The sequence below is a fragment of the Strongylocentrotus purpuratus genome, unplaced genomic scaffold (assembly GCF_000002235.5).
Source record: "Strongylocentrotus purpuratus isolate Spur 01 unplaced genomic scaffold, Spur_5.0 spur5_contig_851, whole genome shotgun sequence".
Taxonomy (NCBI): domain Eukaryota; kingdom Metazoa; phylum Echinodermata; class Echinoidea; order Camarodonta; family Strongylocentrotidae; genus Strongylocentrotus; species Strongylocentrotus purpuratus.
Window position 1 is genome coordinate 122,090 of NW_022145559.1, and position 17,453 is coordinate 139,542.

The 17,453-nt window shown below is 38.2% G+C and overlaps 1 long non-coding RNA gene across 1 annotated transcript; it reads left to right on the top strand.

Moving 5' to 3' along the window:
* The first annotated feature begins 16,079 nt into the window (after positions 1-16,079).
* LOC115928069 lies at positions 16,080-16,643 on the top strand. The gene is made up of 2 exons (XR_004065860.1): positions 16,080-16,130; positions 16,435-16,643. It is a non-coding gene; the product is annotated as an uncharacterized LOC115928069 (long non-coding RNA).
* The last annotated feature ends 810 nt before the right edge of the window (positions 16,644-17,453 follow it).

The following is a 17,453-nucleotide window of genomic DNA, read 5'->3' on the forward strand; positions in this document are numbered from 1 at the left end:
CTTAGTTTTCTTGACATTCATGCTTAGTCCAAAGTCTTCACTTTTGACTTTTACAATATCCAATACATGTTGCAACTCTGCTTCATTCTCTGCGCAAAGTACAGTTTCAGCAGCATAACGTAAATTATTAATAATTACACCCCCAATACTAACACCTTTCATATCTGAAATTCCCTGAATACCAACTCTGTGCACAAGTTGAACAGAGATGGGGACATTACGCATCCGGCCCTGACGTACTCCTCTTTTGATTTTTGTGTAACCTGTAATTTCATTGTTAATTTTGATGGCAGCTGTCTGCTCCCAGTAAAGTTTGGATATGAGACGTATGTTCTTACCATCTAGATTAATTTTTTGTAGGCTTTCAATCAATTCACATACATACACATATGGCTGCTTTCATCATCCTCAACGATATCATACTGACAGTGTGCAACCGTGAAGATGGAACTCATAGAAATTGCCCGTTTGTATGCAGTGTGATGGTAGTCATGAAGAGATTCAACACTGCTGGCCCCATAAAGGCTTCCCCGGCTCTTTTTTTAACCTCGTCATGGGTGCTTTCACTGCGAATATATCAAGTTGCCCGAGAAACTAGCATGACTAGTAAGTCTGTGTCCGTACGTACCAACGACAACAACGGGCACCTGTTCTGACTCTGCTACTGCTTGTGCTGTAGAGACAATCAGGGTAGTGGCATCCGCTTCTGCCTGCTTGATACGTATTTTGTCACGTAGAGTTTGTATAAGTCTCACTTACTATTGCTGTTGGCTAGGAAAGCTGTCTTGGTTGTGCTTGTTGGCATATTATCATTGAATAAAGAGGTACTTCTCTGGGCTTTTCGTCTCTGGTCAGCTACCTTTGTGGAAGTTGCACTTCCATATCCATCGGACACCACCGTCAAATGAGCTCCATAATGCTTAAGGGTGTATAAAATATATGAGTGAACAAATTCAGCATAGGTTGACAGTTGTGGCCGAACTACTGATTGCAGTAGGTGAACACCATCTTTAACAAAGAGACCATTTCTGGCAGGTTGGATTGCTTGGTGAACGAATTCAGCAGGAGACCCAGAGAACTATTTGTTGGCTTCCGCATCACCCTACCTTTGAAAGGGAAAGTGCCTGGGATTTAGTTCATAAGCAAAGAACGATTACATCTCAGTGTTGTTATTCAGGACACATGTGATTATGTAGAACAGTAGCGCTGGGTTGACTTATGTGCTTTGTCCCCTGATATTCACTCTCTTACTCTTGGCACCAATGGGCTTCACCTTGTCCTACGATGTACGTAGCTTGATATATGTATACTTCCTACCATGCATTAGTTTCGGATGCCGCTACTAGGCCGATTTGTATAGGTTAATCACAATTAATAGATGAGCCAGCAACGATGCCAGGAGACCAGAAGATGCAAAGAGACCAGGCAATTAGTTTTATATCCAGCAAGTGGTGATGTGCCTGCAGCTATCCAACAAAGATACATCTATCTTTATTGTCTCTTGACCTGGTACTTTGCTGTATGTCTTTATGCTGCTCTGATGTACCAGTGTGTACTCCGGTGAAGTGTCCCAGTTCATCACAGGTAGGAACACAGCGAGGAAGTGCATGAACCCACTAAGCCAATGTACGGTCTGTGATTCCACGTCCACGAGTCATTTCTCTAGCTGAGATGGAGCTTCCAGTCCCCTGTCCTTTCAGCTGGAATAAAAAATTTGCAGAAGAGACATATAATTGTCGGATATACTGCAACCAAAGTTTCCCTGTCCTACTTGTTGTCCTGCTGCCCGGTTAATGAGTTGTGAAATGATCTGACTTTAACTGTTTGACACACTCTACTCAGGTACAGCGTCACTTTCTTGTCCTGGTTGAGGAGTGCACCATACAGATTCGCTAAGTGGTCCTTTTCTATGCTGTCTAAGACGCCAGGTTTACCCATCAACACGCCAATGAGGGCAGCTGAAGTAAGAATGTGAGCACGAAGAGAAGGGGAAATGCATGACCAGATTGCATGTATACGACAGACGCTTTGGCGTACACTGTCTCCCATAGCTCTGCAACCACACTTCCGCCCATATATGCTGCCGAGATATGACATGAGGAGGTGAAATCCACCGAGACGGACGATTACTTTTCCTAGGTCTTGAGAAGCTACAATTTCTGCTGCCTTGATGTACGAGGGCTGGTCAAATGTTACTGCACATATTCTTAAGTTATGTTTTACACATTGTGACTGTGCAAAGTATAGTGCCGTGTACTCGGATTGGAGGGGTCTAAATTTATGAAGGGCAGGGTTTCAATTCTCACACTGGTCACTCTGCATGGCCACTTTCATGAAACCACTCCATGAAGGACAAAGCTCATGTTGCTCAGCTCAAGATGTCTATCTGTTCACGCGAGCCACACTTCCGGTGTTTATAGCTAGGCAGCTATTCCAACAATATTGGCGACAAAAATGACCTGGTCTACTAGCAAGAGATGACATGGCATGTGCTATTGAGGTGCATTTCCTGTTTGAAACCGTATGACTTTTGCCTTTGCGACATTAACTGGTACTAATGTGTTTCCATTTTCACTTCCATCTAACGTTGAGTACTCTTCATGGTTGCACACTGTCAGTCTGATGTCGTTGAGGATGATTGAAGCAGCCATATATGTGCATGTATGTGTGGGTGGGTGGGTGGGTGTGTATACTTTAGGTATACGGAGTATTTAATTATTTAATGAAAGTTTTATTTGTACTGATATGTATTTCAATGGTGCTTTTCTAGTATAGACATTTGAATTTATATTCATAACGTATCTACTTAATTAATACAATGAGATAAAAATTGAAAATGGTGGCTGTTTGGGGTGCCTTCTTGGATTTCGGAAAGAGCTCGAGTAGTTTTACTGCTACTTGTGTGTTTAAAAATGTATTAATAAGTATTTGGTTATGTTCATTATGCTAAAAACATATATTTAGACATTAACATTTTGTATTTGGGTGATCTAGTTGCAAAGCTATAAGAAATTCAGGAAATGGCGGCCATTTTCGGCGCCATTTTGGATTTCGGGATGGGCTAAATTGGTTTATAGCTACTTGAGTGTTTCAAATTGATCAAAATGTATTTTTTATGAATTCAGTACGTATGGCGGCCATTTTAGACGCCATCTTGGATTGCGGAAAACACTCAAAGAAGATATACGAGGACTTTTAGTATGTTAATCTAGACATATTCCTGGACCTATCCTGAACAAATCAGCTTGTTGTGGAAACTGTACAGGTTTAAGCCTATTTTGACCTAATGCTCTTGGCTACAAGTCTTTCCTGTTTTTTCTGAATAGCTGTCGAGTGTGAGGGAAGCCCACCAGAGGTCGCCCGTTCATCCACCATGATACTAGGATCAGCGTTTCAAGATATAGCTCTATACGTCTGTCGAGATGGTTATATTCCTGACAATGAACCAATCAGCTTCTGCCAGCATTCAGGCATATGGAGTTCACCTAGCTTTACATGTAACGGTGAGTTTATATTTATTTAGGTATTTATTGATTCATTTTTTTCTCCATTTAGTTTGTTGTTAATGTATTTATTTATTCTTTGTACAGGGTAGTCTAATGAGAATATATACACTACTTTGTAAGAGAACCATGTGTGTAAGGAAGATAGATTGGTTTGTTTGCTTATTTCACATGACTGCTAAGATAGCATACGTCTGCTTGTAAGTATTAAAAGAACCAGGTGACCGACGGCTTTCAATCATTTCCGTGAGACTTGGTAATAACTAATAATAATACAATTTTGACAATAATAGTAATTATAATTTACATTTTAAACGCGCCTAATATTTTTTTCTTTGTAATGCCACTTTCTACATAATTGATGTGTGGCTTCAGAGACAATGCTACTTCACCTCGTGTAATTTTGTCGTATGGTTTAGTGCTATTCGGATTTTATAACAAAATCCATGATAAGAATTTATTAACCGATGCTGTGTTACGTAATGATGTTTGTCTTCCCAGAGTTTATCCCGTGTAACAGCAACCCCTGTATGAATGGAGGTACTTGCTTAGACGTAGATGAATCTTCATTTAGCTGTACATGTACATTAGGCTACATTGGTCCGACGTGCAATAACGGTAAGACATTGATTGAATGATTGATTAGTTTGCCAACAACAATAACAACGTATGTACAAAATGCGTCATAACAAAACCGAATGGAAACGCACATTTGCAAACTTGAAGTTTGGTCTTATTTCCCCAGGGTAGCCATTTCAGTATTAATAGGCCTTCTATTCTTGCTACAGGCTCCGAAATTCTTAATACCCAGCTATTTGCAGGTACCCATTAACTCCTGGGTGAAGAGAAGCAAATGTGGCGTTGTGTCTTGCCAGAGGGTGTACGGTGCTGGGTGGGATTCGAACCCTCAACCCTTGGATCGAGAGACAAGTGTATGAACCACTCTGCCACGACACCTATGATATGATAAAAGCTGGTCAAAGGGACCAGAAAATAACGCATGTGTTAATTCATATTTTGTACAGGGGTCAGGCCTGACAGAGATGTACCTACAACGTTTCTATTTCAGTGGTTAACGCTTCAAAAGATCGAAGGGTATAACGCTGGTTCCACCAAAAGCTAGTTGCGACCATGCACTGCATCTATTATCATTCTTCATAATTTGTAACCGAAATAATGTGTAGGCGAAATGCGTGTGCCATAGAGCATCTGCATGATTGATTGAGTTAGGTGGTATTTAAAGATGAAATGGAAGGGGCATGACCGAATCCATCCTATGCTTACTAAACCTCTGTACTTCGCTCATTTTTGTTAATCAAATTACATTTTTCATATTTCTCCCGGGGCTTTTCTTGCCACAATGCAAGCACCACAACTACATTTTACTTTACTAACATCATGCAGTTGGCATTAAACAAAATTGTCTTCAAATAAAATTTATTTTTAATTCTCAAAGCAAATAATAATATATCCTAAGTACGCAACACAAAATAATGAATGTGATGGCAATACGCAGTACACAGTATTACAAATTAAAAATAACATAGTAAGCGTTATAACATGTTTCAATTCAATTTTACATCTCGCCATTTATCATTAAATAAAACAAATTTGTCTCGTTTTGGATAGATTATTCGTTCAAGGTCATACAAAATATTCCGACTGTTTCTTAAATGATGCAAAATATAATCTACTATGTTTACATTTTTGTAGAGAATATATAGTATTTCGTGTTTAAAATTAAAAACTTCAAGTGACAGAAATTTCCCCCAGAAGTTCCAAATATAAATGTATTCATGGTCAATATAGTTTTATTATATCAAGTGTTTTCTCAAATTGTAATGTAAATTGGACATTCCCAGTACAAATGTGCGATTATTCCAACACTATTAAAAAAAAACATTGATCAGAATGTAATATACCTACCAATTTCAAATATTGATTTACCCCTAGAGTATTATGTAATAATTAAAACTGAAAATAACACAATTTTGTTAATAGTGCATATTTAAAGGGAAATTTTGTCCAATCCAAAATCGGTTCCAATGAAATTGAGTTCCACTTTCTTTGGTAAATTGTAACTTGAATTATTTTATCAATGCATAATTTAGGAATTACTTTAGAAATTTTAGTTTTCTTTTTCATCCTACCAATTAAATGTTAATACGGGTTCATATTTGAAATGGGAGCATTTTTTATAAAATATTTTCATTGTAAATAAATGTTGGATATGACAGAATACACCTCCATGGAATTACATCAAATATGGTATTTTTGCACAAATTAATCATAACTCAAAAAAAGACCCATCCTATTTTAATAAATTAATCATTTGTATTACGCCATAATTTATCCAATCAAACTTAAACGACAACATTCCCATTTATTATCATACATAAGTTATTCCAAATAATTTGATTATGAATAAAATGATCACTTGGGTTCTCAAGAAAAGTAATATCACTCCAGGCTACGGACATTTCTTTTATGAAGGAGAGATATTAATCTTCATCAATTGCACTTTACTTTCTACATTATAATTTCAAATATATCATAACCTAATTTCATCCTATAAAATTCAAAATTATTCCCAGTGGCCTTTTTTCTGTATTGATGCGATCATGAGTCCCATAATAGTTGACGGTAAATGTAGCATTTTCAAACACCCTTCATTATGATCTACTTTAATTGTTTTCCGATTTATCTTGTCTGGTGAACGATTCCAAATAAAAGAGTATATAATAGATTCAACTTCATGAATAAATAATTCAGTGGGTTTCGGTGATATTGATAAAAGAACAATAAGTTGGGAAATGGCAAATGTTTTGACGATAATAATTTTACCCTATGGTGTTAAGTCTCTCATCGATCATATTCCCAAGATTCGTTTCAAAGTTAGTTATTAGGGCAAAACATTTAATCCGTATAAATCATTCGAGTTCATTGAAAAACGCCCGCCTAATAAAAAAAATGGATCTTTTAGAGTATTTCAATTCTTTAAACTTACGCCTGGGGGTTTGGCTTTGTAAAAACCCAAGATATTTACCTGCACTTGCTACTCTCCATCCGGGTGTTAAATGGGTACTCGGTAGGATGCGAAATTTCATGTGGTTGGACGAGCAATATGCGCTTGTAAAATGGCGACTGACTGGAATGCTCCCCAGGGAGTGAAAATATGCATACATTGTGTGCGGGTAAGCCTGAATCCGATGACCGGAGTTATAATATATCTGTAAAGCGCTTAGGCACATCGTTGGATCGCTATATAAACACGGAATACTATTATTAGTATTATAATATTATTCCTGATTCTATAATCATCAAACAGTTGCCTATCTATATTTTTCTCAGCTTTCGGTACCATATTTCTTTTATTTTGTCACTCTAATCCACCAGCCATTTAAGGACTTTGTTTAGTGTTGAACCTAAAAGTTAAACGTTGTTTGTCATTCTTTCAGAGATAATGCTTAGGACGCCAATCACCTTTACTACGCAAGCTTCTCCGCAAAGCACAGAATCACAATCAGGTTTGACTTTGTATCAAGATATCAATTTGTTTTTAACATGACCCCAAAGACTTTCAAAATGGCTCACTTCTAATCATCTGGTCTTTATTTTTTTGTAACCATCATCTGTGATGCTACCTTGGTATTTCTAATTTTTATCATTCTTTTCACTACCATCCTAGTTCCTACATCAACCTCATCGCCTACTGTTTCTTTCACCCAGAAACTTTTTATACCTTATTTTGGACACTTGCAGGACTCACATTGGTGTTGGCTCCAGGGGGCAGAGCCCTAAGAAGCTCAGGGGTTCGGGGCAATAAATAACGGTGGTCAGATGAGCATATATTTTTACCGTATTTCTGACACTGGCAGGACACAAATTAGTGTTGGGTCCAGGGGGCGAAGCCCCCAGAAGCTCAGGGGTTTAATACATTAAATTATCGTCAGATGTGCATATTTTTTACCTTATTTGTGACACTGGCAGGTAACGAATTGGTGTGGGATCCAGGAGGCGGAGCCCCCGGAGGCTCAGGGGTGTTAGGCAATAGATAATATTCCATATGAGCATCCAGGGGGCCGCCTTAGGGCCCCTGGTGGGGAAGAGGGGATGGAGCCCCGGAAACTTAGGGGTTTTATGCATTTAATTACGGCCAGATGAACATATTTTGATACCTTATTTGTGACACTGGCAAGACACTAATTGGCGAGAGGTCCAGGGGGCCGAGACCCCAGAAGCTCAGGGTTTTTAAGCATTACATTACCGTCAGATTAGCATCCAGCAGTTTTAGGGCTCTAGATGGGGTCCAGGGGACAGAGTCACCGGAATTCAAGGCGTTTAGGCATTTAATTACGGTCAGATGAGCATATTTTGATACCTGTGATATCTTTCCCCTTTTTTTTCCTTCTTTTTTTCCCCACTTTTTTTTTCCTTCTTTCGTTTTCCTTTTTGTTCCTTATTTTTTCCCTTCTTTTTCCCCCTTCTTTTTTTTCCAGGGGGGGGGGGGCCGCCCCCCCCCCCCCTAGATCCGCCACTGTATGAAGAAAAGCACTAATTCTATCGTGACTCTGTGATTTACTTAATTTCAGATTTGTTGTTAGTTCGGTTATTTCATTAGGATCAGTGGGATTAAAAAACAGTGTTGAATTTGAAGGTTTACGAAGAAATGTAGTAAAATTGTCGTTCAGTGTATTAAGTTTATTTGCTAAATTAGGTCCTATGTTAACAAAATAGGAATTAAAGGTATCGGCTACATCTTTAGACTTTATAACTACATCATTTATTGTAAAATTATCGTTGGGCAATTTTTTTTTCTTCCAACCAAATCATTAATAAAGTAGATTTCATATTGGATTTCACCATATTGAGTTTGTCGGAATAGTAAATTTTACGAGAATATCGAATGATGTTAATTTATTTATTTCGGTATGTTTTATATTTGTTTCGTTATGAATAGTTGATTTCGTTGGATAAGTCTCATACAGTTTAATCTTTGTGTGTATCGATTGTAGAATTACTTTTGTTTTCCATGGCATTTTACAACGCTTATTTTATTTGTTCGCAAACACTAGTGGACAATTTTTGCCATAATATATCTGCAATTTTATATTAAAAAGTTCGTACGCTATATCTGCATTTGATTCATTAAAGACGATCAACCATTCTTCTGTTGCTAGATCACTTGTAAACGATTCAATATTTTGGGGAGTTTCTTTTCTGTACATGTTAGATTTAGCTGACTTTTTAATTGTAATTTCATTATTACATATTAAAAAAATTGGCAAATGATCAGATATATCAGAAAATATTAATCCACTGGATATTCGTGGTCATATAATTATGTGCTAACCTTGAACTGGTCTATTGCCCTAGTAGTTGCGATCCTTTTCCTATCACATATGCTCTCCACAGGTTTGATATCAGCTAGCTGTTCCATGCCAGACCCCATACCTAACACCATAACAACCTTGCCGAACCAAACGCAGGATACAGGTTCTTATATCACATGGGAATGCAGTGATGGATACATGATGGATGGCCTGACAAACACTGCTGTATGGGTATGCTTAGAGGACGGGTCTTGGCTGGGTCATACACCCATGTGCACGGGTAAGGTCTTCAAATAAATCTACATCAGCGCTTGATATAGAGAATTTAAAGAAGATATATGTTACTTTGAATTGAGAATGAAAAGAATAAATATATGCGTGACTCAAGTTTACAAATAATAGACATGTATCAAAGTGTGTATGAAAGATCTTGTATTTGTGACTTATAGTTTTCAGACCGCTGTATAATTTATCTTTATTTATTATGGAATACAATTCTCAGGAAAGAATTATACATTCTGTTTCTAAGGAGTGTAGTAATGTAATTTTGACCAAATCAATTGTGTGAATGACGTAATGTCAGTGCGGTACGGGATTCTTCGGTTAGCTGATAGATAGTCGATGTCAATGTAAAATATCGATCATAAAGAAAAAACATCCGAGAAAATAACTTGGTGACGATTTCGATGCCATATTGCATGATCATTAGATTTCAGGTCCAGATCACAAAATATGCCAGTGTAATGTTGGCATATTTCATAAGATGACGTACAAGGCCAATGAAATAAACTGGTTTACGGACATAATTATTCATATTTTATGCATATTGTTTTAAGGAAGGTTGTTCTTAACAATCCGAAAGCTTGCCCGAGGCTTGCTCCACATACCGACAAATTATGTATGCAGACTGGAATCCATGTATTGCAGTTCATTTATTTATACCAGTTTAATAGAATACCTCGCCACTAGTTATCCATAAAAGAAACATCCATGAATTTGAAAATGTTAGTATAAAGGCGGTTTATTTTCTTAAATTGATTTTTCAAAAGTGGTTGCGATCGTGTTTTAATAAGCATTACTCATGATTATCTAGCTATTGGATGCCCTCCGCCACCCATAGCTGCCTATTCAGAGCTCGATCCTCCATTGCCTGAAGCTCCTGTGGTAAACCAGACGATATCATATACATGCAGCAGCAGTGAATACACTCTGCTTGGAAGTAACTTCAATAGATGTCTACAAGATGGTACATGGGAGAATGATCCACCAGTTTGTCAAAGTAAGAATCAAACCCGAGATCAACGTGTATTGTGACTATTGTCCGATACATGTAGTTTCCTTAAACTTGTTTTGGGGGGACACATTACTATGAGATAGGACGTAAAGCTTAAATTTGCTTCTAATATCATCAACTTTGTGAGAAATCTAGAAAACGGCACAGTTATTGCTTTTAGGTTAAGACATTAGAAGCATGAATTGATTCATCTATTTGCAAGGAAAATTTTACATGAATAACAAACGGCCTTACCTGTGTAATGAACTGAAACCGACGGAAAAGACACAAGTAACTACTGGTTTACCTCGTTACCGGTCATGCCTGTATTTGACGTCACCTGTAAATTACTAAATGAAATTTCCTAGAATATAATAAATATAGAGCCTTGATGTATATTTTCCTCTTCTTTAGTTTGTCCAAACAGAGGTTGCCGTTAACATGTTCTTAACAAGTGATTATGATAACAGTGGCTTCTTGTAGAGCGCACATGTTCGTCATGCAGTGACGCTCCTGAATTTCCAATATCTTTACCCCGGTCAAAGCCGAACGGCCAAATATGTAGCGTTCCAGTAAATCAGGTACACATCTAAACCTGGGTGGAGAGTGACAAATTTGGATTAATATCTTAATTACCAAAGGACGTTTTATCCCGGGAAGGGATTCGAAAATTCTACCTTTTAATGGAATGTCAAGTAAATGAACCACTATACCATTACACCTCCACATATATACTTATCGAACATGAAACTATTGTAAACGTGTAGCAGAAAGAAGCATAGATTTTTCATTTTTATCCGTGGTATTGTCTTCTGTACGATGTTTTATTTGTAAGGAAATATTTTTCTAACCATTAATTCGATCATTTATTTTGTATCTCAAAGGACAGTGTGATACAGCCGATACTAGACGTTACACCAATCTCACCTGCTTTCGTACAAATGATACAGAGAGAACGTGGGAAGACTCATTTAACTTCTGCTATGATAACAGGGAGCTACTTGCCACAGTGAAAGATGTTGAAATGCAGAACTTCATTGCCCAATTAACTAGAGATAACATTGACGCTAATTACGTCTGGATCGGTGCAAGGGAAGGTCTAGACTGGAAATGGAGACAAAGTAAGTTCTTTATAGTGTTAAGCATATTCAATATTTAATCCAGAACATGTAAACGTATGCGTATTTCATACGGGGAAAAGATTTCATCAAGACGTATATAATTTCAGCAGGTTCACGTTTTTTAACTTTTTTTTCATTTTCAAATTTTAAAACATTTACAATAGATATTCGGTTCAGCAACGTCAGTACCTTTGGCATGTTTTGGGGGTAATTATGTTCGTGTAAACCTATGTATGGTATATGACACAATCTTGTACATCAAGAGTAAATGAGCGGATAACTATGCATTGTTATTTTATTACGTAAGTCTCGGTTCGAGACTACATGTGAGAGCCCGTTCTACGCATGCGCAATTTAGTTTTTCGCATTGAATGTATCGAGGGTGAGATTACAATCTTATTCATTCTTTATTTATTATGTCTTCACAAAATCGGTCAGTTCTTGATTTACTAGGTCTTGGATTAGAATCTAGCTAAAACACAAATGGAAGAGAAATCTAAACTTAAATATAAGTCACGTCTGATATGTCGACGACACATTCGTCATTTGGCCACATAGCAGACGTGACTGAGACCACTTCCTCGCCCACATCAACCAGCATCACCCAAGCATCAAATTCACCATGGAGACCGAGCAAAACAACAGCATCCCCATGATCCCCTTCCTAGACGTCCTCGTTACCAGCTACACCACCGAAACAAAATATGTTTGTTCTACCCTATATCGGTCAAGCCTTTCATAATATTCAACGTATCCTTCAAGCAGCAGACATCCAAGTTCGACACAGCTCCTCCAAAAAACTCCATTCGATACCCAACTCCCACAAAGACAAGCATCCAAACCACAAGAAAGCTGGAGTCTACAAAATACCAGGCGAATGTGGAAAAGTCTACATTGGTGAAACGAGGAGAAATCTGGAAAGAAAACTCAAGGAGCACAGAACCAGCTTCACACTCGCCATCGTCAAACACGCCAAGCAACACGAACACACCATCGAAAACAGTCATCTCATCTCGATAATGAAGCACTGGCATACACGCCGAATCCGAGAAGCCATCGAAATTCACCGCCACTACACCGTGCCCCAAGACTCAGGATTATACATCAACGACATCTGGAAACCCCTCATCAACAAGTACCCGGTCACTCCTCCTCCACCACCGCCTCCACAACCACCTTCACCACCCCCGCAGATAGCCATACATCAACCACCACCACCCGGCGAACCCTCAAAGCAGCCACCAGCCTCACAGCTTAATACAGAGCAGACGACAGCAGACTACAACGCCGCCTACGTCAGGGACACACACAGCGTCTCGACGACAGCACACCCCACTCATGGATTCGAAACTCCCCCAAGTCCGCAACCCGGACACTCAAGCCCAGGCGGACAAGCAGACGGACGAGCAGACCCCCCATGTCCACTCCCCGATGACTCATATGGCCCCGAATAGTCCCATTGTACAACGCCCCTATCGTCATGTTAGCCTGTGGAATTTTACCCCCAAAATCGTTATAAATTCATTTTTTGTTTAAACGAAAAGTACATCCACCCCGACGTACGTTGACACAAGCTCTTTCATTGGAACCCTCATGTCCCATTGACTTTTGAAAGTTTACCCACCGTAATTTGGTCAAAATAGGTCGCCAGCTCACCATTGCATTTATATCACATGTGCAACAAGTCGAACTTTGGACGCAATTTGCCACTCGATTTTAAGGGTATAACTCAAGCACACGAAGGATAACAAGTGTAGTGGTACGCTGATTTGGGCAACACATTGACCTAAAGGGGGCGCTAGAGCCATAGAGGAGCCGGGCTTGGTTGATTAATTGTACAGTTATTAGTTTGACTTAGCAATTATTATGTTTCCAATAGTATGCCGGGAACGGGTAAACAACCCCTGGTTTTGAATTCTTGCATTAGATGAAAGTGTTCATTTCGATAAGCACGCTGGAAATGAACATTGTGCACCCGCAAGCCTATGTATATCTACATCACCATGCAAGCCGATAAGTACAAGCAGCATCAAATCTAAACTCGATTCCAAGATTTCTTCGCAGTCGATTTCGACATGTGCGAACGAAAACAGCACGGGTGTCGCTGCTCCTACAACGCGGCAAAAAACGCACCGAAAAAGTCAGGCAAGACGAAGCCTTCTGCGTCTTCTACAGGCAAAGGAAAATGCCTACTCCACATAATACGGCAGATGCCGATCCGGATCTCGCATCTCGAATGCAGAAACTTGAAAATATGCTGGCTCAACTCGTTGAGACCGTTCATGCACAGCCCCCGCCTTCATGAATATGTTTATTTGGATGGTGGAGACGTATCTCCGAACTCTCACCGCCACGGCAAAGGCCGCGATGATTCCGCCGATCTCGGTGTCAAAGACGGGCCGAAAGTTTAAACACCGGACGAGCGTTGCCGTTGACACGGGCGAACATCATGTGATGATATGACTACAGGTCTTTAAACATCTTACATGTAGTCTCGAACCGAGACTTATGTAATAACATAGAAGGATTAAATGAGAACTTACCGTTTGAAGTTTAATCCTTATTTGATGAGTAAGTTGAAGGAAGATAGTACATGCCCACCTCTCCCTCCCTTACTCACAGCCCAAGTTTGAGCGGGTTTCCAACGGTAAAGAGATTCATCCTTCTTGTTACCCTGTAGTCACATCATTATTTGAAATGTGCGCATGCGTAGAACGGGCTCTAGCATGTATCTCCCTTCAACTTACAAATAAAATAAGGATCAAACTTTAAACGGTAAGTTCTCATTTAATCCTTTTCTTTCATATATATACCTGATTATGTTATCCCCTACGATGAGAATTGAGAACAATTGACGATCTAACGCAAGTTTTAAGACTTATGACAGTGTTTATCAATTTTTATTAATCAGGTGACACATACATCGCTCGCTTCTTTTGGGAAAAAGCATACCCTGGTTCAAGCTCGGGAGATTGCATCGAGTTATCAAATCAGAATGATTCAGGTGAATTCGCATGGAGTCCTAGGTCACCAGGAGACGAGATTGGTGTGCTATGCCAATATAGTGAGTATAAGCAACTTTGGCTCTTACTAAAAATAATGACTTGACCTCTGTTCTCGCGACATGAAATTTACATTCACGAATTTCGTCACTCAGGTTATTGTGATTAATTACTTTTACAAGAGGAAGCTTTGGAGAATCTTAACCTCTCACAAATTTGAAAATGTTCTTATTTCGTATTGATTTTCTTAGGCTACAATTTGTAAATATCTTGGAGATTTGCAAGGAGTCTTAAATACAACGAGATCAGCGGACGAGAGAGTAAGGCGTTACTTAATTTTCCATTGTTACAGTAAACATTACGAATATGATGTTGTTACGAGATTTGATTTAACTATAAAGGTATTCCAATTAAGAGTGTTTTGAAAAGAAAACAAAATTAGACATTTGTAGATATATTACTAGATTTTATAAAAACGACCTCGTGATAATTTCCAATTAAAAGATATTCAACACAAACTGTTTTGAAACTTTACATTTCTGTACTGTGTATGCCATAACAGCATAATGTTTCCAACGTGTGCATATCCTTGTCGAAATTCAAGTTGATTAAAAGCAGACGTATCGCAAGGACGCTGATAATAAATTGGCAACTCTTTTATGTGTTTAATTAGCTAATTCTTTTCATGATTTTTTTTTTGAAGTCTTCTTTTTTTTTAAAGAAAGGTCATGCATCTGTCGAATCATGTTTGTGCAATCTTTAGATCAAACTTGCCAGAGAGTTGGACTTAACCAATCCGACACGTTGCTAGAATACATGGACACCTGTTTCCAATTCTTGGATGTTTCGATGAACTGTGATGACGGGGCCGAAGAGTGTAATGGGAGAGGAGGATTTCTGGCTGAAATACTCGATGAGAGCACTAATGCTTTATTGCTGGACCGAGCCCTGTATCTGAGAAGCATAGGTGTAAACACGGCCTGGTGGATCGGTGGTTATGACGAAGACGTTGGACGGTCCTGGTATTGGTCTGATAGTACGTGATTTCTCAGAAACTATTTAGACACAAATTCGAACGATATACCATTAGCCACTTTGCAATGCCAATACAAACAACTTTCAATTTAAATTCTTCCTATTTTAACACAGGAATTGAAATGAGTTTAGAGATATTATACAATATGGACTTTATTGGTCATGAATTTTAAAGTCTGTTGGCATTATATAAGTAATTCGTTGCAGTCCAAAACTAATACAAATAAATTGTTTAGTGATTGGGAAATCGATTAGCAGAATGAGATCCTCGATTACTTGAATTGTATGAAGAGGTTATTAGTAATGTATTTTATAAATTGCTGCAAAGTAATATCAAGGAGCTTTTTATTGCTTTCAAGATTGTTTTCCTCAATTCATTCAATTACAAATAAATAAAAGATACATTAAACAGTTTTTTTTTATGAAAACACGATTTTAAACTACACGTCCAGCTGAAACTAAGCAATGTAAAAAAAAATGCCAAGAACTTACACACTCTATACTGGGCACATCTTGTATGCTATAAATGCAAAACCTGAACCACACAAGACCCAATATTAATTTCTAAAATTTATTATTCCAAATACAGATCAGCATGGACTAGTAAAATTGAAGCTAGTATTTTTTTATATTAGGGCTTTCTAATGGAAGTAGAAATCAGACCAAATTCCTAAGGCATAGGAGGACATCATATTCACCATACCATTCATCTCTTTCTTCAGAAACTCGAATGAACTATGAGGAATGGAGCGATAACGAACCTAGTAGTAATACCGAAGACTGTGTAGAAATGAGAAGGGTATTTCAGTACCAATGGAATGACCGACCTTGTTCAGTCCGAAGTCGGACTCTATGTCAAATTGGTGAGAAAATGTGAAATATACTTTTTGAATATCTATTAGGGGGTTATGGGCTTGTACAAAAATACAAACGTACTATATTAGACGACTTCTTTGAACAGATGACAAGGATTATAGCTGAGGTGATTTGACAATATTTGAGCCATCAAAATATTGTATATTGTTCAAAGATTATGATACATCATGTATATTATGTACTATTTTATGTACGTGAATGAAGGAATGGATAGAATACTACGGATAAATTAATTATTAGAATAGATGTTTCAGTGATAAGAATAACGATTGTGTCTTATATATCTTGAAGGAATTCCTGCCTGCGGTGACCCAGGTGAACCTTTGCATGGTAATCGTTTACCAGACGATAGAACAACTTACTCTGTCGATGCTACTCTTCATTTCACCTGTCAGGAGGGCTATACATTATCGGGAGAAAGCGTTTTAAGGTGTATGAATAATGGAGCATGGCATCATCAAAGACCATCGTGTGAAGGTAAAGTGATTGTTTTGTCAATATAATGGAACTCAACCAAATACTTATTAACAAATGTTGAAACCCACAAAAGTAGCAGTAATACATAGGCCTATCAGTACAACAATCTTTTCATTAAAAAATACTTCTGATGCATAAAGTACACACACACACCCACATCTATCTATATGAGTATCTTTTCCCGGTTCGGAGGTTGATTGCAACATCTCTCCATTTCACTCTTCTGCCATTCTGGTGCACTCTTGCAGTTTTAGTCCACTCCAGTTCTTGACATTCTCTTTCCAGTTGATTATGGGTCTCCCTCTACGTCTACTTCCTTCCACTCTTCCCTCCAACACATCCTTCAAAAGGCTCTGGTGCCTTTTAACATGACCAAGTTTTTTAATTTCTCTCTCTTTAACTAATCCCACTAGTGCAATTTGTTTACGCCCCGCCTTGTGCAATATCTCTTTGTTGGTTTTCTTTCGTTTCCAGGATATTTTCATCATTCTTCTGTAGATCCACATTTCAAAAGACGTTATTCTATTTTCCATGGCCTTGTTTATTGTCCATCTTTCTGCTCCATACAATAGGACAGACCATACATAACAGTTTACTAGTCTCAACCTAAGCGCAAATTCCACCTTTCTATTTGTGAATAATCCTTTCATTGCCAAAAATGTATTCTTCTTTTTATTTCTGCTTCGCATCTGGCATCATCTGTGATATTTTGTCCTAAGTAGATGTAATTACTGTGATATTTTGTCCTAAGTACATGTTATTACTGATATTACAATGATATGTCCATCGAGTTTCAAACATATTATAGGCTTATTCTCTGTTTTACTAAAAAT